The following is a 27,462-nucleotide window of genomic DNA, read 5'->3' on the forward strand; positions in this document are numbered from 1 at the left end:
CTGGCGGGACATTACTGCACAGCGGTGGCGCAATTGCCCAGCGCGGCACCTGACACCATCGGCGAGGTCCTGTGGACCGCGGGGGACTGTCACATCGAGTCCGGATTCCCGCATTTGAACTGCTGGGGAGGACCGCTTCTTCCTGCTTCTGCCTGTGGGACCCTATGCTGGCGGAGCGGGGAGTAACCAGAGGCTTGTGTGGCCTGGGGCTGGCTGTGGTGCCTGGCCCCAGAGTGGTAACGGAGACAGAGGTGCTGCCTGCGTGGAGAGCCTGGGAACCAACCTAGGGGTACAGAGCTGCACAATCTTCCCTGCAGGACTATTTAAACAGTGCCGGCCCACTACACCTGGGAGGGGGCTGTGGAGCCGGGTCCTGTGGTGGAGTGAAAGGGAGGCAGTGGGGCACATGGTGGTGTGCGTGGCCGTGGCACCAGCTGTGGAGTGGTCAACGATGGCGGTGCATCCCTGACAGTGAAGACCACCCTGAGCAGTCCTTGTCTCTGCCTTCTCTGCCTGATTGCAGGGGGAGCATCGGAGTCCTGCCCAATACAACCAGCTGCACTTGTGGTTCTGTCGGCTTGAGCAGTTTGGAGCTGGTCGGGATGGATCGCGTCAAGACCACGACGGCCCGTGGTTCCAAGACCACGCAGTCTAACAAGCTGGACCGGTATGCCATACCTAAGCTGTAAGCTGTTGATGGAGGGCTAAAGGCGTCTCTACACAAAAAGGTGACAGATAAAAACACAATTCTACACCATAGAAGTGCCCACCCTAGGAACTTAAAGGCAAATTTACCATATGGGCAACTGCTCCGAATAAGGAGAAATTGCTCTGAGCTGAGCGATTATGATGAATACTCTAATACATTCTGTAGTGAAATGACCCAAAGCGGCTATCCCAAGAAACTTCTGAAACACTCTCGAAAAAGAGCAAGATTCACGCCCCGTGAATACCTGCTGGAAAAGAAACCCAAGAAAGAACTTGACAGGTTAGTATGTGTGAATACGTTTGGCCCGAACACTCATAAAATGAGGCAAGCAGTCCTCAAGAATTGGCACCTCTTAGAGGGGCTTGATTGCCCATTTCCGCGACCGATCTTTGCCTACAAGAAAAATCAAAGTATAGGGCAACAGATTGTCAGAGCGGATATTGCTGTTCCAAAGGCCAAGAACGATCTACTGAGCCAGTGGAAGATGAAGCCACTTGAAGGTCATCACAGGTGCGGCAACTGTGTCGCCTGCCCGAGTACGATAGAAGGAAATGAGTTTCAGCATTTGGGCACTAAGTGGAAACATTTGGGATTCACAACCTGTAAGACGAAAAACGTGGTATATGTGATAATATGCCCGTGCAATAAGATTTACATTGGAAAAACAAACCAACAAGTGAACTTGAGAATTTGCCAGCACAGGTCACAAATAAAGAAGAAAGTCATGACAGCCCCTATGGTTGAGCACTTCGTAGAGAACGGGCATAGTGAGAACGACTTCAAGTGGTCGATTCTTTTTACTATCAGCCAGACAAAATGCCCAACAGATGTAGATAGATTTTTGTTACAGAAGGAGGCGTATCTTATCCTCAAATTCAACAGTACATTAACAGGATTAAACAATTTGTCTGAAATATCACGACTGTAAATATCAGAGCAGGCTCATATATCTGTTAATTGAACCCACAACTAGTTGTGCCCCTGCCACGACCAGCAAAGTGACATTCAAAATAAGCGAGTATGTTCTTTGCCGAGTCCCCTTGGAATTGCCCCGCCCTTTCTTTGCGATATTCACCGAATTAACCTTGAATGATCATAATCATTTTAATCATAGCATCATCCACGTCGTGGGCGATTAGAACAGCCTCTTTAATGAATAGAAACTACATGTCCCACAATCCTATGGGACAATCAACAAGAGAAGTATAAGGAGTTTTCAAAATGGCCCCCGTTACACCAGTATCGAGTAAACCCGTCCCTGAGAGGCTGCAGTTATACAGGTACTCGCAGCGGAATATAGCCGAGCGCAGTGATGGCCGTGTTTAGGTGATAAGAATGCCTAAAAATTTAAACTTGTTGCTTTCCTAGGCGTTTCTACTGAGGACCCACGCGTGCGAAAGGAGTTGTACAGTAACCAGAAAGCGCAGCATGTTCTGCGCGGTAAGCGCTCCGCGAGGAGACGCAGAATCGATTGATTATAAACAAGATAACCTGTGCATCTTCTGCATGAAGGTATGTGCTTTTAAGAAATACTGTGGTGATTTAGATGTGATTACACCAATTTAAGGGCTCTAATAAGGTCATTTTTGTTGGCAGAATTAATTATATAAATTGGACACAAAAGTTGATTGGCAGCCGCGATTGGAACCGAGTCCTTTATGTGAAAGGTATGATACAGTTGTTATTCCGACATTTTAATGGGTCCAACGATGTACTTTCAGAGTGCTAATGAAGCCCTTAACTCCTCCCCTTTGTGTAGGGGGTTTGGTCCTTTACTCAAAGATATAGTACAGCAGTATAGAATACTCAGACCTGGAAAGCATCAAGCAAAGCGAGGATTTCAGAAATCGACAGGTACTTTTAGTGTGTATAATTGGTGGTGTGATTTGAATACAAAAGATGGATGCAGCAAAATAATAAATCTTTATTTTTTTCTTCATGTTGACACAGACAAGTGACAGAGCTCTGATGAAAGTCCAGGAACTGGTTTCCTTGGACTAGAAATGCGTCGGCACATCCGAGGGAGCTATTTGTAACACCAAACGTTTGTTACTGGATTATGCCGGTTGCCAAGTTGTTTCTCAAACAGAAGTCTTTGCTCCTTCTTTCTTGACTTTGTCCCTTTTTCTTTTTTTGTATGAATATAGATTAGCTCTATTAGCCAAATATTGTCTTAAATTATTCTCTTTGTTTGTATTTTGTATTACATGTAGAATGTATGATAATTGTATAATTGAAATGTACATTTTTTTGTCTTGTAAATAGTGTGGTACAGATCTAATTGTCAATAAGTGAATGTATGTTCTTTCCCTCTCTGTATAAACTATAAAAATAATAGAAAAATACGTAAGTTGATAGGTATAAATAAAATACCAGGTCAAATGTAAGAAATTGTGTTTGTCCTATTGCTCTAAATAATTTGCTTCTTTCTAAAGAAAAGTTGGGTGTAGGCATTTTGTGTTTTGTTAATTATACCTAAGGAGGCCAACAGGACAGGGCGCCCAGGGACTCCAGCTCCGGGGGACTGGGCGATGAGGAGCAGGAAATATCGGTCAAAGATGTCATGACCGCCATTACGGGAGTTAAGACCTCTCTGGACACCGTGGCTATCGAGGTCAACCTCATCTGAGCTGGCATGAGCATGCTCAACGAAAAGGTTAAGCAAGTGGAACTCACGACGGCTAGCCTGGTAGATGATGTCTCGCAGCTCCAGGGTGAAGTGAGGGAGCTTCAGGAGTTCCGCAAGTTTACGGACCTTAAATTGGACGACTATGAAGGCCGCCTGCGTCGGAATAACCTGCGCATTCTTGGGGTTCCGGAGAAGTCGGAGGGGCAGGCACCGGACCTTTTCGTGGAGGACCTTATTTTAAAACACTTGCAACCAAAAGGCCTCAGTAATTTCTTCGCCGTTGAGCGCGCCCACAGGATCCCAGGCGGCCGTCCCAAGCCGGGCGCTCCCCTTGGCCCATGTTGGTGCGGGTCCTAAATTTCCGCGACAGGGATGCCATCCTCCAACACTCCAGACCTGGTGCTCCCCTGCGCTATGAGAACTCGGTTATCTCCTTTTTTCTGGACTTTACCCAACAGGCGCAGAGGCAAAGACGGTTGTTTAGGTCGATCAAGCGTGTTCTTTGGGATCAGGGCTTGAAATATTCCATGTTGTTCCCGGCCCATCTCCGGGTTGAGGCGGATGGGCGAGCGTGGTTTTTTGAACACCCCGAGGCAGCGGCGGACTGGGTCGAGAGCAGAGGTGCAAGGAGCCCGGCCGGTCAAGGTGGAGGTGGCACTGACAATAGCCAACCGGCCTGAGAAGATGCTCGCCCAGTGGTTGGACAGTACTGTTTGCAGTGTATTGGCACTCTATCAGTGGTCAGATTAGTATTGTTTGCAGTGCGGGGTGGGCGATGAGAATCGGTGGGGTGCTCCTTTTGGACTTGGGGTCGAGTGGTAAGTGATTCTGAAGAGATCTGGGGACTGAGATTAGTAGGGATATGACGTAGACCTCCTGGGCTAGGGTGGGATGGACCCTGCCTCCCCCCCCTATAGGGGTTTTTTCTCTTTTCTTCCTTGAATTTTTCCGGGGCGACAGGCACTCTTCCAGTTTCTTCATGGGCAGTTCCAGACCCAGAGGGCAGGGCAGCGGGGTGTGGGGAGTTGGGAGGGTTTGTGTAATTCTTTGGCTGTAATTTGGTTCGCATCAGCAGCGGCTATGGATATATTGATTGGGGGAGCAACATTGTTTTTGTGATGTTCAACAAACTTAGAGATGGCATCGGTCGGGGACAGTGGGGTTAAATTGATGAGTTGGAATGTCAATGGGTTGGGGGACAAGATCAAGCGTAGTGTAGTTCTTCAGTGCATTAAGCGCCAGGCACCTGATATTGTCCTTCTGCAGGAGACCCATTTGATCGGAGGCACATATAAAGCGCTGCATAGGGGGGGGGATACGTTTTGTTAGCCCACGCAGGATTCACCACCGTCTCCAGCGGAGTTGGCATATTAATGAAAAAATCCTTCCCCCTCGTGGTGCAGGATACTTGGTCTGACGCGAGAGGAAGGTATGTGGGAATCTCGGGCACGTGGGAGGGCCGCCCTATCACCTTACTTTTGATTTATGTGCCGCCGGGCCTTCAGGCCTCTACTTTCAGGGACTTGAGTACGCTGCTGTTGGAAATCCCAGACGGCCTCTTGGTGCTAGGAGGGGACTTTAACTCGGTGGTTGCTGGAGATTTCGACCGGTATCCCCCGCGCAATCTTCCCCGTTCACACCGCTGGTTGCCCGAGTTCTTAGATTCCATGGGGTTGGCGTATGGGTGGATGGCTTTTCATCCTGACTCCTCACAGTATACTTTCCATTCAGGGCCTCATGGGAGTCTATCCAGGATTGACTATTTCCTGTTACCTGCTTCGCACCTCTCCCATATACGGGAGATAAAGCAACTAGCCAGAGACATTTCAGATCACTCACCGGTATGGCTCCATTTGGCGCTCAGTTTCCAACAGGTGGGACGTGTGGCCCCCATCAATGCATGGTATTTGCGTGATCCCCATATCCGGCGGGAGCTCCTTAAAGCCATTGAGAATTACTTCAATGAGAATGAGGGCGCGGTTGAGTCCCCCCAGGTGCTCTGGGAGGCATTTAAGACGGTGATAAGGGGTCAGGCCCTTTCTCTGATCTTGGGGAAGAAGAAGGAACAGCGCAAGGAGTTGGTGGCATTGGAGGCTGAGGTGGGGAGGCTGGATGCAGATTTGGAACCGACGTCACACCCGGCAAACTCCATCTTCTCAAGCTTAAGCAACAGGAATACAGGGCACTAGCGACAGACCATGCAAGGGCCATAGGCAGAGCAGTTCAGGGCGATTATATGAGGTAGGGGATAAGGCCGGGAAACTCTTGGCCTGGTTGGACAAGAAGGAATGGTCAAGTAGACTTGTTCCGGAACTTCGTGGTCCTGAAGGTAATTCCCTGTCAGATCCGTAAGTTATAGTGGACTCATTCGCAGCCCATTTCCAAGCGGTCTACACCTCGGTTGCTCCCTACCCGGTTGAAGACTCCCGCCAGCTGCTCGCTGACATTGATTTACCCAAACTGTCAGGGGTCGAACGCGACCTCATGGACAGCGACTTAACTAATGAGGAAGTGGCAGCAGCAATCCATGTTCTCAAGCCGGGCAAAGCCACGGGCCCTAACAGGTTACCAATCGAATTGTACAAGCTTAAACCCGACAAACTGGCCCCGTATCTCAGAACCATGTACGAGGACTCGAGACAATTGGGCTCCCTTTCATTGGACCAGCGTACTGCCACCATAGTTACCATCCACAAGGAAGGAAAGCCCAAGACCGAATGTTGCTCTTACAGGCCGATATCTCTGCTAAATGCAGAGCCTAAAATCCTTGCTAAGCTCCTCGCCACCCGCCTACTGCCGGTGATTGGGACCTTGGTACATCCGGACAAATCAGGTTTCATACCACACCGTAAGACGGCGCTGTACCTGCGCAGAGTCCAAGGGGTGTTGAGTAGGGCGTCTACTATACTGGAACTGGCAGTCATAGTTTCCCTAGATGCAGCTCTGGCCTTTGACACCATTGAGTGGCCATACTTATGGGCAGTGTTGAATAAATTGGGCTTTGGTCCAAAGTACATTCAGTGGGTGCAGTTATTGTACTCCCTGCCTATGGCTCAGGTAGTGGTTAACAACAAGAAGTCAGCTACTTTTCTGCTGGGCAGAGTGACCCGGCAGGGCTGCCCTCTGTCCCCTCTGCTGTTTGCCTTAGCATTGGAGCCACTGGCAGCCTGGATCCGTCAAGACTTGATGGTTCGAGGCATGCGTTGGTCCTTTGATTGGGAAGATCGGATTTCCCTTTATGCGGACGACATCCTCCTGTATTTGACCTCCCCTAGGAGGTCCCTGAGTGTGGTTTTGGACATTTTCACAATTTTTGGAAGGTATTCCGGTTACTCCATAAACTGGAGCAAGTCCCTCATGTTTGTGGTGGCGGGCGAGCCTCGATCCTGCCGAGGGGGTGCCCGTTACAGACTTGCATCGACTGGTTTACGTATCTGGGTATCGTTGGACCCTTCTCTCCGCTATTCTCGCAACCTCCTGCCCCCACTGCTCCAGCTGCGCAAAGATATCACCCAGTGGAAGACTCTTCCCCTCTCCCTGTTGGGAAAGGCCACCTTGTTTAAGATGATGTCCCTGCCCAGATTTCTGTATGCACTCCAGAACTCTATGGATCCGATACCTGCGCTATATTTTCGGGAGGTGGAGAGCCTCTAGCGGGATCTTCTGTGAAATGGCAAACCTCGTATTGCCCTTGCCAAATTATCACTGAACTAGTCTGACGGCGGCATGAGCCTCCCGGATATAAAATTGTACTACTGGGCATCTCACTTATCCTTCATCAACCACTGCACCTATGCCCAGCCCGGCAACCCGGGATACAATATGGATAGGTGGCTCCTCTCCGGGGGGACCTTCAATAGAGCTCTCTACTCTAAGCCCCGGCGCTACCCACTAACGGGCCCCACTAAACATCCAGTACACGTTTGGCACACTGCTACCTCCTGTTTGGGTTGGCGACAGAAGCTAACGGTAGCAACACCACTATGGGACTCCGAGCAGTTGGGCGACCGTGGAAGAGTAAGGGGTTCGACAGATGGGATCTTATAGGTATTACTCGCATAGGAGACCTGTGGGACAAGACGGTTATTAAGCCTTTTGCAGGGCTTCAGCACCAATATCACATGGCTGACTTGGAGCGCTTCCGCTATACACAGGTTCGACATGCATTTCACACACTTCTTAGGCCTGGGACCACACTGCTGTAATCCTCTCCTTTGGAGGATAGAGTACTGGATGGTCATCTCCCTGATAGCACCATTTCCCTGATATACAAAAAGCTGGTCAATAATCTCTCAGATCCTCTCAAGGCTCTCCGAGAGAAATGGCTCAGGGATGGTATAGAAATGGATATTGAGAAGTGGCAGGAGGCAGTGTTCTCTCCCAGAGTCGTAGCTATACCGGCCTGTCTCTGCCTTGTCCAGCTCAAATTAAATTTCTCCACCGTATTTATGTAACTGGTGCGAATGGGAAGGGTAGATGAAGACGCTTGCAGGAGGGGATGTGGCCAGCTGGGCACTTTTTCCCCACACAGTTTGGGAGTGTACGTACATCCAACCCTTTTGGAGCGAAATTCACGACAATATTCATACTGTTCTGTCTGTGCAGCTTCGAGTGGAGGCCCATAGGTGTCTCCCGAACATTTGGGAGCCAACTGATTTGAAGGTATGTATTACACAATGGGTAATGCTGGGGCTAATGCTGGCTAAGAGGAATATCGCCCAGCGGAGGGGTGCGGTGGACCCGCCCACGGTTCAAGACTGGGAAAAGGACTTGGATTGGGCAATGTTTTGAGAAAAGACTGCGTATGTAGCACGTGGATGCCCTAAGAAATGGTCTCGGGTTTGGGGCCCTTGGAATTTCTACCGTGGAGAAATATGTCAGCCTCCCTTGGCCCCTGTGATGGATGATTCCCCGGCACCATAGACTTTCTGTTGAGATATATATGTATTTCTGTGAACTCTCCTTCTGTACCGATGATGCTGATTGTGATGCTCCCTTTGAATATTGATGCTTTGCTGATGTTTGTTTATTTTTTTATTAAAAAATGTTTTACATTTTTAAAAAGATTTTGTTTAAAAGAAGTCCAGCAAATAGCCTCACGTCTGCAGATCGGACCTTCACACTGCGGATATCATAACATAATGGTGTGGAAGGGAACAGCCAGAGAGCGCCAATCCCATCCTCTGGCAGAATGTCCTGCCGGCTCGCACAATCCTGCAAGCAAAATTGAGGTGTCCTAAAAGCACCTGTACTTCTTGCACTGTGACTTTATTTTTTGTCAACATCATGCCTAACAATACCTGCAGCAAACCCACTGACCTAGTAAGTGAAACTGCTCTCCTCTCACACAGCTCCACCAGCTAAGTGCTGCCCCCAAGCGTGATCTGACTTCTGTGTCAAGGTGTTCAATGCCCTCTTCCACCCGCAGGCTCCCGCCTGCACCTCATCCCTGGTGGTCCAATGGGAGAGCATTCTGCTGTTCTGCTCTTCTGCTCTTCTGCCCTCTGCCCTCTGCCCTCTGCCCTCTGCCTTTCTTCTCTGACTTTTTTTTCCTTTTCTGTGCCTTTTTTCTGTGTTTGCTTGTTTCATTGTTTCCTTTTTCTGTGCCCCCTTTTCTTTTCCCCGTGCCTTCTTTGGCCTTTTTCTGCCATTGCTGCCCCCCACGACCCCTCCCCCCTATATTGCACTGTTCCCAATCCCTGTTTCCCTACTCCCAGCTAACACACCCTCACCCCTCACCCTATTTAATGGCGGCCACTGCACAGCAAGAAGAGCAAGCCCACTGACCTAGTCAGTGAAACTGCTCTCCTCCCTTGCAGCTCCACCAGCTAAGTGCTGCCTCTGAGCGCGCTCTGACCTTTAAGCAGGTTGTTCGAGGCCCTCCCAAACCCACAGGCCCCCACCTGCTCCTCATCCCTGGTGGTCCAGTGGGAGAGAATTCTGCTCTTCTGCCCTCTGTCTTTCTTTTTTTCCTTTTTTTGTCCATTTTCCTTTTCTCCTTCTCTGTGCCTTTTTTCTGTTTTTGCCTGTTTTCCTGTTTTTCCATTTTTACTGTTTCCGTTTTCTGTGCCCCCTTTTCTTTTCCTCCACGCCTCCTTAGGCCTTTTCCTACCTCTGCTGCCTCTGTGGCCTCTCCCTTGTACTATTCCTGCTCCCAGCTTCCTGCCTCCCAGCTAACCCGCCCTCACCCTACTTAATGGAGGCCGCACCACTAGTGCACCAAAGGCAAGCCCGCCAGTGCCCGTCCACGCCCCGACCACGCCCAGCACCTGGAAGCCTGGCCTTCTGAACTGCCTCTGCTACAACTCCAGCAGCCTCCATGATCTCAACCCCAGACGCAAAAACAACTGCCAGCTTTTGATGCCGAGCAACACCTACAGCCCTCTCTTCTGCCTTCACTGCCTCCGCACGTTCACCCACCTCCATACCCCAGCTCCATCACCCAACCAGCCGACCCTCACCACACCCAAAACGTCAACTGCATCCTCCTCAACACACAATCACTCCACAAACATGCCACAGAGATCTGGGTCTTCCTCGACACCGCCTCACACGACGTAGCCTTCCTTATGGAAACCTGGACAAACGCCAGCTAAGCACCAGACATAGCCATCCCTAATGGCTACAAGATCATCCACAAGGACCACCCCAACTGGCCAGGAGGAAGTATCGCCACAGTCCAGAAAAGCACCTCTGCCTGACCAGCCACCCAGATGACGCGACAGCCACATGGAGCATCTGCACTTCCGACTCCATACCACCCCAAAAAACACCCTCCGTGGCACCCTCATCTACAGACCACTCGGCCCCCGCTCCATTCACAGATGCAATTATCCACCTCATCAAAACCCAGGCCCTCACATCCACAGACTAAATCCTACTCGGAGACCTCAACTTCCACCTGAACAACTACAACGACCCGAACACCTCCCCCCTCTTAGAGAACTTTGTAAAGATTGGACTAAACAGCTAGTCACCCCCCAACACATACAGTTGACCCCGTCTTGGCCCCAGGAAACAGTGTCTCCTACAGCCACACCACAAACTTCTCTGGACCACCACTGTATCCACTACTCCTTCAACAAACCCACTACATCAAAGCATGCCCACCAGTTCCCCTGCAGAAGCTGAAACAAGGTCACCGAGGACCAGCTCACCACTGCCCTAAACAGCACCTCACAACAGTTAACCTCTGTCGCCAACAGCACAGCATGCAACCTTCACCAAGGGATTGTAAACTGAGGCAACACCTCGGCCCCCTCAAGAAAGCCCCCGGCAAACAAATCAAGAAAGCAAGCTGGTTCGCACCTGCCCTCCAAGAATACAGATGCTCCTACAGACGATTTGAAAAGACATGGAGGAACCACAAAACCCCTGAAGTCCCAACCGCCTTCAAAGCAACCACCACCACACACCACCACCTCTTCAAAAACACAAGGAAGAAGGCCCTTCATGACAGAATCAACACCAACACACACAACAGCAAAAAACTCTTCACCATCATCAAGGAATTCAGCAAACCCGTCTGTGAAACTACAGACGTCCCACCCTCCCAAGACCTCTGAAACAGTCTCTGCATCTTCTTCCACCACAAGGTTAAGACGGTCTACGACAACTTCGACAACCAGGACCTCATGACCACACCAGCAACCTCCTCAGCTGACGCTCCCGGGAGACCCTGCCCCGTTGGACCCCACTCACCACGGACAACTCCCTAAAGACAATGAAAAGCAGCCACTCTGGAGCACCATCGGACCCCTGCCCGCCCCCACCATCGCACCAGAGCTACACCAAACCATGAACAACACCCTCAAGATTGCCTTCTTCCCCGACAACTTGAAACATGCCAATATCAACCCACTCCTGAAGAAACCCTCAGCGGACCCAACAGACCTTAAGAACTTCAGGTCCAGCGTCCTGCTCCCCTTCCCAGCCAAAGTCATTGAAAAAGCCATCAACAACCAACTAGCCGACTACAACTAAACAAATGACATCCCGGACATCTCCCAATCTGGTTTCTGAAGCAATCACCGCACCAAGACCACCATCTTCGCTGAAACCGACGACACCTGTTCCCTCCTTAAAGAGGGCAAAACCGCAGCCCTCATCCTCTTGGATCTCTCAGCAGCATTGAACACCATCTGCCACTGCACCCTAACCACTAGACTCCCTGACGCCGGCATCCATGACATGGCCCTCGACTGGATGAGATCCTTCGTCACCGGCAGAACACAGTGGATCAGACTTCTGCCTTACCTCTCAGAACTGACATAGATCAAATGTGCAGTGCCCCAGGGCTCCTCTCTCAGCCCCACCCTCTTGAACATCTACATGGTCTCCCTCACAAGCATCGTCAGGAAACACAGACTCAACATTGTCTCCCACGCAGACAAAACACAGCAATCCTCTCCCTTACCAACAAAGCCAACGTCACCAGGCACAACTTCCAAGAGGGGATGAAAGCCGTCACCACCTGACTGAAGAACAGCTGCCTTAAGCTAAACTCAGACAATAAAGAAGTCCTCATCCTGGGATCCACCCCTCTGCATGGAACGATACCTGGGAGCCCTCTGATCTAGGAACCCCCCACCCTGACTGACCACGCACAAAATCTCTGCATCATACTAGAAGCATTGCTCACTATGGATCAACAGATCAACTAAGTATCCTCGGCCTGTTTCAAATATCCTCTGCCTCCTGCGAAAAACCCTCAGATAGATCCACCGAATCCAGAAAGACCGTCACTCACACACTCATCAGCAGCAGCCTCGAATACAGCAACACACCTCCCCCGGCACAGCCGTATCACTCAACACCTCAGTGAACTCCACTGGCTCCCCTCAGATAGAAGGATAACCTTCAAACCCCTCACCCACATTTACAAGGCCCTCCACAATGCTGGACCAGCATACCTGAACATCTTCCTCTCTTTCCACGCACCCAACAGACCCCTCCACTCAGCTCACCCTGGCCACCATCCCACGCATCCGCAGGACCAGAACCAGAGAAAATCCTTCTCCTTCCTTGCTGACAAAACCTGGAAAACCCTACCCCTCGACCTCAGACTATCTCCCACGCTACCCCAGTTCAGTAAGGGCCACAAGACCTGGCTCTTCGAATGACCTCAGCACTTAGGCGGATCTGCTTCCCACCTCCCGAGAGCACCTTGAGACCCTCACGGGTGAGTAGTTGCGCTTTACCAACCCATTAATTGATTGATTGACTGATTGATTGCATCCACAATTTCTTCTCAGCTGGAAGGTACGTTATCATAGCTACTGAATTCAACTCAATTCCTAGAAACTAAATGGTGGTCACCAGACCAACCATTTTCTCCGGGGCCAGTGGAACCCCCACGTCCTCCATGAGCTCCTGCAAACTCGCAGTCCGTGGAACTGGAGTCCATGACAAAGAAAAAGTTATAGAGATAGCGTGTCACCTTTTCGTGACACATTACCTGCATGCAGAGACACTGTAGAAAAGTGCTGAAGCACTTGAAAAGTGCACATAAAATTGAGCTTCCATAGCAAATGCTTTGCCCACATACCATGCCACTGAAATTTGGATATCCAGCAGTTGAAAATCATTCGGGTGCCCAGGGAATAATGGCAATGCAGATTTTATATCACATTTTGCCATATAGACTACCGGTACTGCCTTATCCACCATAGCCACAGCCACGTCCACAGAGCACCGATGCTAGATCTTCCCCAATGAAGTCATTGAACAATTGGCCTTCTGGCCATGACAGATGCTGAATGAGCCTAAATTGCCATGCCTCTTAATTGGGCACCACTCCTATTGGCAAAACAATCAATTACTCCAATAGCACCCTGTTAAAAGGCCCTGCCACCCTCCCTTCCTGCACTTCTTTGCTTAACTTGTCCCACACCACAAGTTAAGCAAAGAAGTGCAGGAAGGGAAGATGGCAGGGCCTTCCTCCCTTCCTGGCAGCGGCTGAGACTGAACTGACCACAAATTCTCCACCCAATGCCTTACGCTCTACTCCAACCTGAAACCCCATGTAAAAGCTTCCTACAAAATACGTGCACCTTCCTTATTTGGGTAGGATCTCAGCCAGTATGCGAGCCTAGCTCACTTAGCCAGCATAAAAGCTTTTCACTGGAGTTCCCTTTGCTCCCCCAGTAAACTCCTGTGTTATCTGCTCTTGCTTCCTCTGAAATATGTTGCCGGTGTGGCTAGTGATTAGGTCTGGGTGGTAAATTCTATTACTCTCGTGGAATTTGGGTAATTTCGCGTTCCACGCAGAACGGGTAATTGCCAAAAATGACGTGGCTTTGCTGATTTGTTTGCTTGTTCGCGCTTTCAAAATGCGTGTTCACAAGATATTTCCCCCCGAGCAGGCAAACAGCGTTCGCGAACAGGAAAAAAAGCATCACGAACGGGCTGAACAAGCAATTCCGCGTGTTCGCGGAACTCTGCGTGCTCGTGGAGATGTTTCACCGTTTTCAGAGCTTTGCGTATCGCGACTTCGCAAATTCCACCCACCCTTAGTAGTGATCTCCTTGCTAAGTCCCTGATGTCTCCCCGGTGATTCCATAGCAGTTGACAAGTGGATGCCTCCCTGAGCACTTGGAGCATTCATGCCTTAATCTGCAATACTCCCTCATGCACATCTCCTTGTTGAAATCCCAACAAGCAACTGTTGTGTCTCACTGACCCTTATAAAAATTCCCCACACTTTCCCAGGTGGGACAGGCCTGACAGGGCTGATATACTATGGGCAAACCACTCGCTGTAAATATGGTTTTTCCAGATTTGGCTCAGCCCATTGTTTTCTGCCAAAGGTCCGTATCGAACTTGCCCCGTTCTGCTTCAGGATCCAATGTCATACACACTATAAACTTCTTGTCATATTGGGCCCAAGCAGTACCCCTAAAGGAAATCTGTGCCTTACGTATTACATCCATATACTTAAATAAAGCTAAACTCCTCTCTGGGTATTTCTCACAGTAAACTGCTGTCCAATTCTCCATGGTCATGGGTACCCTTGGGTGCTTTGCCAGATTGCATTCCTCCTTTTTTGAGCCACATATCTTTCCAAATTCTATCTTTAGCAGACACCAGTGGTTTAGTAACTCCCATGTATGGAAGTTTTCTTCTCTTGAACTCTTTATTCTCTTTCCCTTCAGTCTTCTCATCCTTACTCTTATCCCTTTGTTTGTCTTCTTTAAAGCTGTATCCCTAACCTTCGCTACACTTGCAGATGCCCCTTTATTCTTCTATCCACCCTTCTTGTCAACACCCATCTTTTTGGGAGCCTCTTCCTTCATGTCTTCTGCACCCACCCCTGTGTCTTTAACATACCTACCCTTCTGCAGTCATGCCTCCTACTCTCACTCGTACCCCACATCTACTCCCGTTGAAACCATGACTGGACCTGACACCTTAGACACATTTGTACCCTTGCCTGACCGTAAGGTCGGTGACCGCTCCGAAGCCTGCTGCCTTGCCAGTGTGCTTCACTGTTGTGCTACTTCCACATCCATTGGCTGACCTTGCTCCCTAAACAGAATCTGAAAAATGGTACTAGAAGTGGGATTAGAGGAGCCCCCCTCCCACACGCAGTGCCCCTGTATACCTTTGGCAGCACTGCGAGGTCCTGTACCTCTGTGTTCACCATTTCTCCTTCCTCATGTCTATTGCCCCCATAGTCTAGAGCATGGGTATTCGCAAACATTTCCACAAGGGCTACAAAGTATTGTCTGTGGCTTCACGAGGGCTGCACCAATGCCAGTAGGGTGAACATTGGGGTGTTGATAGGTGGGCATAGGGGGACGGAAAGCAGATGCATGCTTAAGATAAGTTGTCTAGGAAACCTACTTTGCTTCTTTACCATTAGTTTAATTAATGTGCAAAATAAAGTATGCCAGTTTCACAGCTTCCTGAATGCTCCTGCTCTGTCAAGTGAACAATAGCCCAGTGCTGCTGTTCACCAGTGGGCCGTAGTTAAAGATCAGGGGGGCAGCATGCAGCCCTTGGGCCGTACTTGAATATCCCTGGTCCAGAGCCTCGTCATGCAATGTAAGCCGTGCGGGGCCACTTCCTATCACTGCCACACCTCGTCGCTCCTGGTGCCCTATCCCAGGGCTACCTGGTACCATTTCTTGAGAGACTGTACAATACCATATCAGGCGTTCCACCGATGCAGGCCACAGCGACCTGTGTTGCTCCCTCATGGTAAATGGTCCTGTGGTGTTTGGGTTTTTTACTTTGTTGTTGTATTTCATTGATGCTCTTATTTTACAGCCCATATGTGGAACCTTATGTTTTGCTTGTGCTTGAATTCTATGTACTATTGTAGTTGGAATTTTGGGTGAAGGTCTGGAACACCACAGTGTCAGTTCGTGCTGCCTCCTTAAGCCCTCAATACGTATGTACTTTTCCTTAGTCTTTTTTTGTTATAAAACCCCTGAGTCAGCTGAAGACTCCTGGTGAATACTTTACAGGTCCATCCTGCTCTTGCATTGGCCATGGCGAGGCCTCCCAGGACCTTCTTGTGCCACATACCACTGGGTCCCACAACACATTCCGGCTGACCATTCTGGGCCACGACTTCTCTTCTTCCTGTGGCATGCAAGCTGCACCATGCTCTCCCAGGTTGGGTACTGCTGAAACCTAGACATCAGCAAAGAAGGTAGGCCCAGTGTGTAATGCCCAGAAACACTTGCTGGATGATCCTGGCCCCTGCTTTCCCAAAACCCTGACCTTACCTATTGCTCCGCCCTCTTTCTCACCCCCTTTATTCTGCCTTGCATAAACTTTGGGGGATTTCCATTAAGTGAACCCCTCCCCCAGAAATCCTGTCTACTCCCCATCACTCCACTCGAGCATGGCTCCCACAATAGCTGATGTTTGATGCCTGCTTGAGATCAACCTCCTCTGCTGTCCCCTGTTTGCCTACCTGACCAACTTTCCCCAATGTCGCTGGAAGCTAATGGCCACCAACTCCCAAGCTCCTCATCTGGGACATGCACCACCTATTCCCACCCTGCCTACATTCTGTGCTTGTTAGACCCCTCCCCCCATGCCTAGCTATCCTCTTCAAATTTTAATTCCCCCTTCAGGTCATGTCCGGCTCCACCCATGTCTTCCACAATCGTGCCCAAGGTCCAATGGAAATCATCCACTTGGCCAGCCTGCCACTGCTTCTTTAAGGGCAGCATTAAGTCCTCCTCACCCTAAAAAAACAGTGCCTGCAGCAAATCAAAGCACCCAGACTTGCCTGCCTCTCCCCACTTCATGCCAGATCCACATACTTCTGCCTGCTGCTTAACGTGTGCCCCCACCCCTTCTGACTGATCTTCCCTGGCAGCATGGGGCTTAATTCCTTGCACCCCGGAGGTCTTCACTTTGCCTCTAATAGCAGATTTCTTGGAGATCCCCCCGTCCCTGAGGCTCTTTAATGCCGCTTATCACCCGCAGCCCCTCCTGAACCCCGCTCCTGCCTCAACACAATGCTGGGGCCACTCCGTGTGATTGTGTGTGGCCCCTCACACTCACAAGAGCCGCAGCAGGGTCCTCAGGTGGTGAGCACGTGAATATGGTGGTTGCCACCCCACTAGCGTGGTGGGCAAAAAAATAGTAGATTAAATCCAGATCTGTTGACTGGGGTGAATGTTTGCATTGTTCAGCATTCCATCCATCTTCTGTTCTTTTTGTTTTTGTCACTCTACTAGAGGCCCTCACCAGCTGCGGGCCACGTTTCCAGCCACCAGTCGATCCAAGCACCCAGCCTCCTTTACGAGACAGAGCACTTCCTGAACCCACTGGCGTAACAAAACTTGAGGGGACCTCCTGCAAGGTAGTTGGAGGTGCCATCTCCGGACTCAATTGGGAGCTTGTCGGCCAGAGTACTGTGCTGAGGGGGCCCCCTGGAGCTTGGGGGCCCCCATACAGTGGGGGGCTGCGGGGGCCGATGTTACACCACTGACTGGACCCTTTCATCCAGCATTTCCTCACACAGGAGACGATAAAAAAAATGGGACAAACGCTCACCTACAGACATTGACTAACCTAGCCCTAAACTAACACTCATTAGTAAAAAGGGAACATTTCTGAGTACCTGGGGCAGCCACTGTGTGTACCTACCATGCAAAATGGTGGGTGACAGACAAAAATGACATGATATAAATACCTTGGGCTACATATTTTACCAGATATAGCCCAAACCAGCCCAGTCATCTAGACTGCACCTGGTTTGCTCAATACTCCCTTTGGTTGGCTGTCCCTCAATGCCCTGTTCTCTCAAAAACGCCAAAAGTCACCTGCCTCTGGGAGCGCAGTGAGCAGCGAACAGCAAGCAATGTGCGGCCTTTTGGTTTGGTGCTCAGAATTTCTGTCCTTCATGCTGGGTTTACAGATGCAGCCACTCATAGGTCCGGGCTTCTAAAATGTCGGCCCCCCCAGGGGAAGCAGGGTCGCAGACTAGTCTTCTCCCAGGGATCTTTGCGTGGCCGGAAGTACAAGGTGGGGTGGGAGTTCAAAGGGGTGGAATTAGGGGCAGTCCAGTGGTGATTATACAGGTGTTGGGGTGGGATGTTCCGGCCTCTTTCCCAGCACCTCGCACCACCGGGTTAGGGAGGTTTAGGTTGTTTTTTCAAGTTGATCCACCCGCCCTCCCTACAGTTATTAGGGCGAGGGGGTGCGACCGAGGCGGGCCATTTTAGGACAGGTTATGCAGTTTTAATAGGTTGCGGAGCTTTGGAAGGGTGGTGAGTCATGAAGGGGCAGAGCCACCCCTTGGGGGTACATAGGTGAACGAGGGCAGAGTGCAGGATGCAAGGTGCAGCAGAGGGAATGAAAGAGAGGATGCTTAAGCGGGCTGTGAAGGTGAAGAAGGGATGGATGGAAAAGTTTACAGCAGGAATGGGGAGGAGTTAAAGAGGTGAGAGGGATGGAGAATGGATGGATGATGGGGATGGGCTTGTTTATTGCTGATTAAAGTTATTGCAGTTGAATTGTTATGTTAATAAAAGTTGAGAGTTTTTGATAACCTTGTCCTAATAAATGGCCTTTTACGCTTCAAACCAGCGTGGAGTTTAGTTAATGCGCGAGACTCCAAAAGCAGCTTCATGCAGAGTGGTGTCTCAGCGTGTCTTCAAGTGTCCCCGTCAGCAACTCATGGAAGCAGGAGGGTGGGCAGGCACTAACGCCAGCAGCATGGTGTGCTGGAGGAACACAATTTGAATACATCTATTATAGATTCACGCATCCCACTGTGTGTTTAGTGCTGCAGATTCATGCTCTCTTTTTCTGAGTACATACTAGTGTTTACATTAGGGCCACCAACCTTCCATTCCAGATTGTGTTTGCTGTGAAATAAGTAAGGAAGCGTTAGCCTGACTCTGGGATAGGGTTCTTTGCCTGTCTAGGTAATCCACCCACTACTTAAACATTTTCACCAGTTTTGGCACACACAAGCAGAAAATTACTTAAATCTGCCTCGGTGGCAGTAGAGTTGCAATAATCAATTGGTGGTGTAATGGCCCCAGCCCTCACTATATGTCATACTACTGCACATACAAACCTGATAGTGGTCTCAATAACTCATGTAATACTTTATAATATCCAACAGCGCCTCAAATTAATTAATATTCTGCAGTCCTAGAATAATTTGTATTCCCCTTAGAAACAGTTTGTGAAATTTCAGAACTTTATATATTTTGAAGCAAGAGCTAAAGCGGATGAAATGCCCATCTCGTTTGCTGTCCCCTGAAGTAATGGCCATCTAGAACACAAAGTAACTGCTAAAAGAAAAAACACTAGAAGACCGACAGTGACTGGCAGAAGTGCTGTGTGTCTATAAAAAAAATGTATCACAGGAGTGTCTGCAATGAAATAATATTCATCCAAACTGTACCATGATACTGTGCGTCTCGTAATATGGATCAAGATAGTGTAGTGAATGAGGCACTCTTGTGTTTTGGCACCCTATGATGACCTTCAACTACCACCATTTAACTGACTTTAGTGTGTTATTTTACCTTAGCCTGGATATATGAGACGGTCCTGCATATGCCTGTTTCCCTTCTTTCTTGTAATCTTGCTGTCTTTCAGTGGGAGCTGTCACTGAGTAGAACAGTCTTGCCAAGAGCAGAGTGTGTGGGATGTGCATTTCAAAGCATGAGAGAGAGGTGTGGAATGTACCTTTTGATTTCGAAGTGCAGTGTTGTGGGCAGTGATGCACACGTGCTCGGTGTTGTACATTATGAGTCCTTACTATTGCCTTTGACATGGCCTCATGTCATCTTGTTTTCAGACTTTGTCTTGCTTAATTATGAGGTCTTACTGTTGGCTCTGACATGGCCTCATGTCATCTTGTTTTCTGTATTGTCCTTGCTTAATTATGAGTTCTTACTATTGGCTATGACATGGCCTCAACTTATCTTGTTTTCTGGCTTTGGCTTGCTGTTCACATGTAGCTGCAAAGTGGGGAGGGCAGGTTTTTGCTCTTCACTTGTTTTTCACTCCTCACTGACCAGAGTGAACTGGATATTATCTGTAGAATGTGCACCTCTGCCTCGAAGTCAAAATACGAGAGCTTGGCCAGCCTCCGTCTTGGCCTTGAGGCAGACTAGTACAGCCAGTTCAATTTTTTTTAAATGAGAAGGGGACGAGGTTTTCTAGAAGCCTCGCCTCACGTTGAGTAATAATATTTAAGCTGGGAACCTTCGGGCGCCAGGTGGAAGCTCACCACCGAATAGACATATTGCTGTGGAGGTGACAGAACTTGAGTCCAGATTGAACTCCTTCCTGGGCAGTTGACAGGCTTACCCCAGCTTGAGTTAGCAAGGATGATGCAAATTCAATTAATATATTTGGCCTACCGTTCTAAACATTGCATTAATAAATTTGTGTGTGTTATTTTAAATGCATCTGGATTTGTTTTCTTGCTGTGCTTAAAGGGAGTGCTGTGTCTCTTCCTCGTCTTTAGGAAGTGCTGCTCAAAGTGTATCATTTAAAGGTGCAGTGGTAAGTTTGCCTCCCAGGTGGGAGTGCAGGGTTTGGGTGTGTCCTTTTAGTGAAAATCACTTTCATTACAGATAGGCATACAAAGTATTGTGGCAGAGACTGCTTCTCACCAGTCAGGTTTTGTGGAATTTGCAGTTTTCTGACCCTTTGCTAGGTTTAACAAATTATTCAATTTGGTATAATCCTGGATACCCAATTTGCTTTTTCTAAATTCTTGTTGCCAATTGCAATAGCTTCAAATGAAAGAAAATGAAAACTAGGAGTCACACAATACGCTGATTTCTCAAATGTAACCACAGGATAGAAACATGGTCTGATGTCACCATGCAGATATCTGGCATTTAATTCCTGGCACTACAAAGCACGTTATAAACCATTGTGAGGCAGAGTCGGCAAGTGCCTCCCTACAATTAGCTGTACCTGCAAATGTCTTTGTAAGTATATAAATGCTGATGCAGACTCCTGGGCTTTCATAGTCCAGGAGTCTAAATCTAGGCTGCTACATGCCAATTCATGAAACCGTCTAACCTAACAAAGTGAGGTGTGTTAAATGAATATTAATTATTATCTGTGGCTTTGCGTATGTTTTGATATGGGATGCCAGCATGGTGCCCAGCGTGCCAAGATCTTGCTACTGACGACACATTTTTGATTCATGGAAAGGCTTACTCAGTTTGTTATACTCCATGGATAGCTAAATTATGTACCATTAAAACTGGAGAGCAGTAAACCTGATGTTTACAGTCCTCAAAAACAGCATCAACTCTTGTGTTAAGCACTAGAAAAGAAAATTATATTATTATTATTATTATTATTATTATTGTAATCTACACTTGAGGTTGTGCTGTGGCTTTATGTACTTATGATAAAACTGGAGACTTGTGGTTGTCTGGTAATTGATGTGTGGCTGTTCTACTTATTCACGCATATTATTATAAATGCTATTCTTCAATTTATCATAACTAAATAAATGATTGATGCAGTACCTATTTTTTTGTAACACCTACAAGTTTGGCAAGCACTTTATGCCCAATGTACAAAAGCGGATTGAAGCCACAGAGGCTTCAATTCACAAAATCACAGGTTTGGGACTACAAAAAGCTAAGGTGCAATGCACACGAGATGCTTTAGAAGTCGGAAACGTATTTGTGACTTGTAAAGTAACTTTTGCACCTCGTTTGCAGTAACAAATAGCAGAGACATAAAGCCCCCCCCCCCCCCATATTTGTGAGTCATGATGCAGTTTATCAGTAGTTTAAGGCACAATTGAAGTTATCAATCCGTAATCTGTTACTGACTTCTGACTTGGGGTGGTAACTGATTTGCAAAGGAGAAGCTGTCCCTGTGGAGGCCTCAGTGGGAACACACTGTGATACAGAGAATCGCTGCTTGCCCCGCTCCACGTCATTTCCTATAAGTGAGCATTTTTAGAAGCAGCCAGTGATCTGGGCCACAGGCTGCTTTTTAAAGTAATGTTCATCTGGAAGGAATGCGATTTAAACAAGATGGATGGAGTGTGAGCGCAGGGATGAAGACTGCTGTCCAGCCTCTCTCCCTGTGTTTGCCTGCATTTACAGGGGGTTGTAAACTGCATCCTGACTCGCTTTTGCAACCAATTCGCAAATGAACATTTTGTGATGTGAACGATTGAAATGCATCAACAAATTGTGATTCGCAAAAAGCTAATGCCTTTCCATTGATTCCTATGGGCCTCTAGGCCCATAGGAATCAATGTAATGCCATTCCTTAATTGCGATTCGCAATTAAGGAATCGCAAATACAGAAAATTAAGAAATCGCTAAAACTAGTGAGATTTCTTGATGCATAGGATTTTGCAATTCCTAAATTGCGATTCCTTAATTTTCGCAATTTAAGAATCGCAAAATCCTACAATGATGCATGTGGCCGTAAGAGTTTACGAGTGTCCACTATCGTATATCTTAGTTAGGCTGGAGGAGAAACGCTGCCATTTTAAACATATACACATCTCCTAAGTTGCCTTCCTTTTCACACAATGACTTTTAACACACATTTGCGCTTGTGACAATGCAGGATTCATTTCTCTGAAACTGCATTGCTTACAAATTCCACTAAGTAAGAAAATTATCACAATACCTTCAACATCCTGTACAAGGTCCGAACATACATTGTGCAAATGCAGTTGTTTGTTATTTGTCCATATGGCGACGCAACTATCTATAGAACATAAACAATGGCGGCCTGACTAGAGGTCTCGGCTCAGAGCAAGGATGCTTTTTATCACAAATAAACAAGCATTTCCAGGTTGAGGCAGAGGAGCACTTGCTGTCATTTGCGAGGCCACTACACACTGATACCTCAGCCCAGCTGCTTGCTGATCCCTCTGCAAGGAGGGATGCCCAACTCGTAATCAAGATGGGGACCTACATTCTTTCCCTTCAGGTAACAGAGGTGGATCATCCAATAGGAGATTCTTGGCAGAATGAATACACACCCTAAACACTCATGTTACGAAACGCAGAGCAGGAGTACAATATATATATATATTTTTTTATTGTTTATATGCTTGCGTATATAAACATTTTAGCGAGATGGTGAAACTGTTCATCCTGTTCACTGTCCTTATATTGCTAATTACTCTTCTTTGCTTTGGTGTATTGATCAATGAGGCACATATATTCTATACAAGAATCACAATGGTTCAATAAATATTTAAAACGTCCTTCTGTATTTTCCTTGCACATTTCTCTGAGAGAGAGAAAGAGGGCATGATTGGCTGAACAAAAGGGTTCTAGATCTGTTACCACAATTCCTGGGAGGGATCAGGGTTGTCATGTTCTGGGGTTGACAAAACAGTTTGCTACCTATCTAGGTTTAGGGGTGCTTACGGGGCCACTGTGACCTAGCTGGCCCTTAGGTCAACATATCCTGAGGGGGTGCTCGGAATCAGTCTGGCACCATCCCAAAGTTGACGCTGCCCAACAAACGTGCAGTTCCTACTGGAAAGTGGAAACTACATGACACCACAAACTTCTGAGTATGATGCCTACTCCAACTTTTGTTAGTGAACCAGCCCTCTTTAGATAGATTTGCATGAGTGGAAAATGCATTATAATGGGGACACTTCTTTTGGAGAAAATCGTGAGAGTCACGAAAGGTATTTTCTCCTTAGAGATGTTGCCATTTCTGCATCTGAGTAACACTTACGCATCAACTAGCTTAATCAGCGAGGCCTTTGCAGCACAGTGGCAAACTTGGAGGTAGAATGCATATGCCGGTATTAATTCTCAATGTAACATTCTGTTCCACAGTAGCCTTAGGGCCCAGCACCCTTGCTCAGCCACTGTGCCTTTTCACATTTTTATCTACGCCTGTGCCACTAGAATGTTGCTGATCATAAGAGCGGTACAAAAGGGGGGGGTGATGGATGGAGCATCTAAATCAATCAAACACTCACACCCAGTCAAAAGATCTGGGTTTAATCCATCACCGTTCTTTAGCCCACTCTGCCACCCCAGTTCAGACATGGCTATATGCAAATCAGTCTGACCCTGTGCCTCATGGGAACAGTCCAGCCCGAACTGCCAAGCCATGTCTTCCCTGGACCGGAAACAAGCTTCCGAGGACCGGTTTCTGGCATTCCAGCCGTCTTAAGCCCGGCTTGCTTGAATCCAGTGGCAAAGTGAGCAAGGGACTCAGGTCTGAGCATACCCTGCCACACTTATGGCGGCCAAAAGCGGTACAAAAGGAGGTGGTGATGTCCGGAGCATCTGAATCAATCAAACACTCACACCCAGTCAAAAGATCTGGGTTTAATCCATCACCGTTCTTTAGCCCACTCTGCCACCCCAGTTCAGACATGGCTATATGCAAATCAGTCTGACCCTATGCCTCATAGGAACAGTCCAGCCCAAACTGCCAAGCCATGTCTTCCCTGGACCGGAAACAAGCTTCCGAGGACCAGTTTCTGGCATTCCAGCCATCTTCAGCAAGCTTGCTTGAAATCCAGTGGCAAAGTGAGCAAGGGACTCACGTCTGAGCATACCCTGCCACACTTATGGCGGCCAAAAGCAGTACAAAAGGGGGTGGTGATGGACGGAGCATCTGAATCAATCAAACACTCACACCTAGTCAAAAGATCTGGGTTTAATCCACCACCGTTCTTTAGCCCACTCTGCCACCCCAGTTCAGACATGGCTATATGCAAATCAGTCTGACCCTGTGCCTTATGGGAACAGTCCAGCCCGAACTGCCAAGCCATGTCTTCCCTGGACCGGAAACAAGCTTCCGAGGACCGGTTTCTGGCATTCCAGCCATCTTCAGCCCGGCTTGCTTGAATCAAGTACCGCCTTTGGCCGCCATAAGTGTGGCAGGGTATGCTCAGACGTGAGTCCCTTGCTCACTTTGCCACTGGATTCAAGCAAGCCGGGCTGAAGAAGGCTGCAATGCCAGAAACTGGTCCTCGGAAGCTTGTTTCCGGTCCAGGGAAGGCATGGTTTGGCAGTTCGGGCTGGAGTGTTCCCATGAGGCACAGGGTCAGACTGATTTGCATATAGCCATGTCTGAACTGGGGTGGCAGAGTGGGCTAAAGAACGGTGATGGATTAAACCCAGATCTCTTGACTGGGTGTGAGTGTTTGATTGGTTCAGATGCTCCGTCCATCACCACCCCCTTTTGTACCGCTTTTGGCCGCCATAAGTGTGGCAGGGTATGCTCAGACGTGAGTCCCTTGCTCACTTTGCCACTGGATTCAAGCAAGCCGGGCTGAAGAAGGCTGCAATGCCTGAAACCGGTCCTCGGAAGCTTGTTTCTGGTCCAGGGAAGGCATGGCTTGGCAGTTCGGGCTGGACTGTTCCCATGAGACACAGGGTCAGACTGATTTGCATATAGCCATGTCTGAACTGGGGTGGCAGAGTGGGCTAAAGAACGGTGATGGATTAAACCCAGATCTTTTGACTGGGTGTGAGTGTTTGATTGGTTCAGATGCTCCGTCCATCACCACCCCCTTTTGTACCGCTGATCATAAGAGAGCATGGATTTTGTGCATTGCTGTGACGTAGTTTTACCTTGTAAATGACATGGTAAAATGCAAAATCGATGCTGTTTTCCTGCGGTACTTACAATGCGTGTCAACAATAATATATGTGAAAATCAGGACTTTCAGCACACATTTGCCGTTTGGAGATCACACAAGGAAAGTGTCAAGGTATGCTTCCGCTTCATTAAAATTGTTATTTAAATTGCACTCTAGATATTAAAAAAGCATGCCTCATTTAATAATTCCTGCTGCTGATATTTTTAGAAATACTTGTAAACTTCATTTATAAGTATTTCAAAAAGCAATTGAGGCCGTGTAGTCTAGTTTCACACGCCCTGTAAACACGCCTGATTCTGGTTAGGATCCACATACAAAAGTCAGAAAGGGAAAGTAAACATGGATCCATGTCAAAATGAATACGCAACGATCTGTTAGTGGGGAAGGAGACCTGTGACCTCTAGAGGAAAGCATCAACTTGAAAGGCATATTTCTTGCTTATTTTCCTTTTAAACGCCTTCGAGATTATTCTAGGGGTGGTGCAGCCCACTCCCGCACGGGCACGTCTAACCCCAGCCTCACTCCTTTTCTGGAATGTATAGTCCTGTTCACCATGTTATGAAATCAAGACAAGAAGTCACAAAAGGCAAAGCAGAGGTTGACTGGATATGCAATTAGTTCATGCACAGAGGAACTTGAGACGGCTTCTAGAGCATTGATGCCCCCAATAGAACAGACCTGCGCAAGTTGGCGCTGCTCGTGATAGCGCACAATTCCCGTCGCGGCGCTATGTGTATTGCCAACCATGAACAGTACCTGTCCGATTTAAAGAAATCCGTAAAAAACTGCAATAACACTATACAATGGGAGAAGACCGCAGCACAGTGAAAGCCGGTAAGTTCCCCTTACCTAGCTGTGAAGGGTCCCTGCAGAATCACGATCCTTCCTGGTTTGAGAACTTGAAGTAGCCACGTTGTTTGTTGTTTTCAAAAGTGGATGGCCACAGAGGTATACTCCGCTTCAGGGAGGGGAGGGAGAGAGTGTGCGTGAGTTAAGGAGAAGCCCCTCCCCTTAGACCGTCCCAGGGAAGCAGCTGAGGAGAACGGAGGCCGAGGTCTGAGGAGGTGGGTGCAGAGGTGTAAATAGACTCCTGTCCCGGCTGTACTCGCCACCAAGAGCAAGAAGTAAGGGACAGGGCACGAGGGAGGCCGAAGGTAAACCCCGCCCACTCCCGCAGGGCTGTACTGTACTCAGTCACCTCCCAGCGCGGCAGGAAGGGACAGGTGACACTGCGTCCGAGCTTTGCCCTCTCCGTGTGTCTGCCTTTACCCTTGTCCTAGTTCCTCCCCAGCCTTCAGTCCTGAGGAGACAAAACATGTTTCTAAGAAAGAATTCTCCCCGCATGCCCCACGAATGAAGACGAACAGGTCTGGGTCATGACCCGCGCAAGGTGCAACCCAGGCCTCCGTTTCTCAACCACGCCCAACTACCTGAGTTACAAAACCAGCCCAAAGGTGAGTAATGAAACAAGTCTGAAGTCCAACAGCACCCAGGTGCATTGAGGGATTTGTCGTTTTTCCCCTTTCATTTATTTTGGAACCTTCGTGAATGGGTTTTAGAACTCAGACTAAACGGGCAGGTACTGTTAAGGGCACTTGTTAGGATCACTTCACGGCCCTAAAGTTTCCCATCCCAGATTCACTAGGGGGTCGTCAAACCCAGTCTGCTTCCATAACATCGCCTCGGTACATTTAATGGGACAGTATCACATCTTGCAATATCATTGCTATACCTTTAAGGAGACAGCATCAAAACCTCATGGTAAGTCTGTTGTGCTTTCATTAGAATAATACTGGTGCTTCTGAGAAGAACTGGAACACTTTAAGTGGGCAGCACCATCGTGTTTTTACTTTTATCCTTAATTTGAGAAGACAAATTTAAGACAGATTTTAAATCAAATCTTATGCCTGGTATAATGAACAGATTATTTTTAAAATAAGTGCTTACATTTGAGAAATATTCTAAAATATATACAATGAGCACTTTTTGGAAAACAGGCACACTTTTTCAGTTTAGTTTCAATATTCATAATTGCAGTGTACAGTCGTGACAGTT

At 48.2% G+C, this 27,462-nt stretch overlaps 1 protein-coding gene across 3 annotated transcripts in view; it reads right to left on the bottom strand.

Moving 5' to 3' along the window:
- Positions 1 to 26,834, bottom strand: part of NR1I3 (nuclear receptor subfamily 1 group I member 3) — a 908,808-nt gene extending 881,974 nt beyond the window's left edge. Inside the window, exon 1 of one of the 3 annotated variants that reach the window (XM_078671477.1) lies at positions 26,257 to 26,834. The gene's annotated coding sequence lies outside the window, so the exon portion shown is untranslated. Of the gene's footprint in view, positions 1 to 26,209 lie in introns of all 3 variants that reach the window. The other 2 variants (XM_078671479.1, XM_078671481.1) reach the window with 2 other exon arrangements.
- Between the last annotated feature and the right edge of the window lie 628 nt (positions 26,835 to 27,462).

Source organism: Lissotriton helveticus, chromosome 12 (genome assembly GCF_964261635.1).
Source record: "Lissotriton helveticus chromosome 12, aLisHel1.1, whole genome shotgun sequence".
Classification (NCBI taxonomy): domain Eukaryota; kingdom Metazoa; phylum Chordata; class Amphibia; order Caudata; family Salamandridae; genus Lissotriton; species Lissotriton helveticus.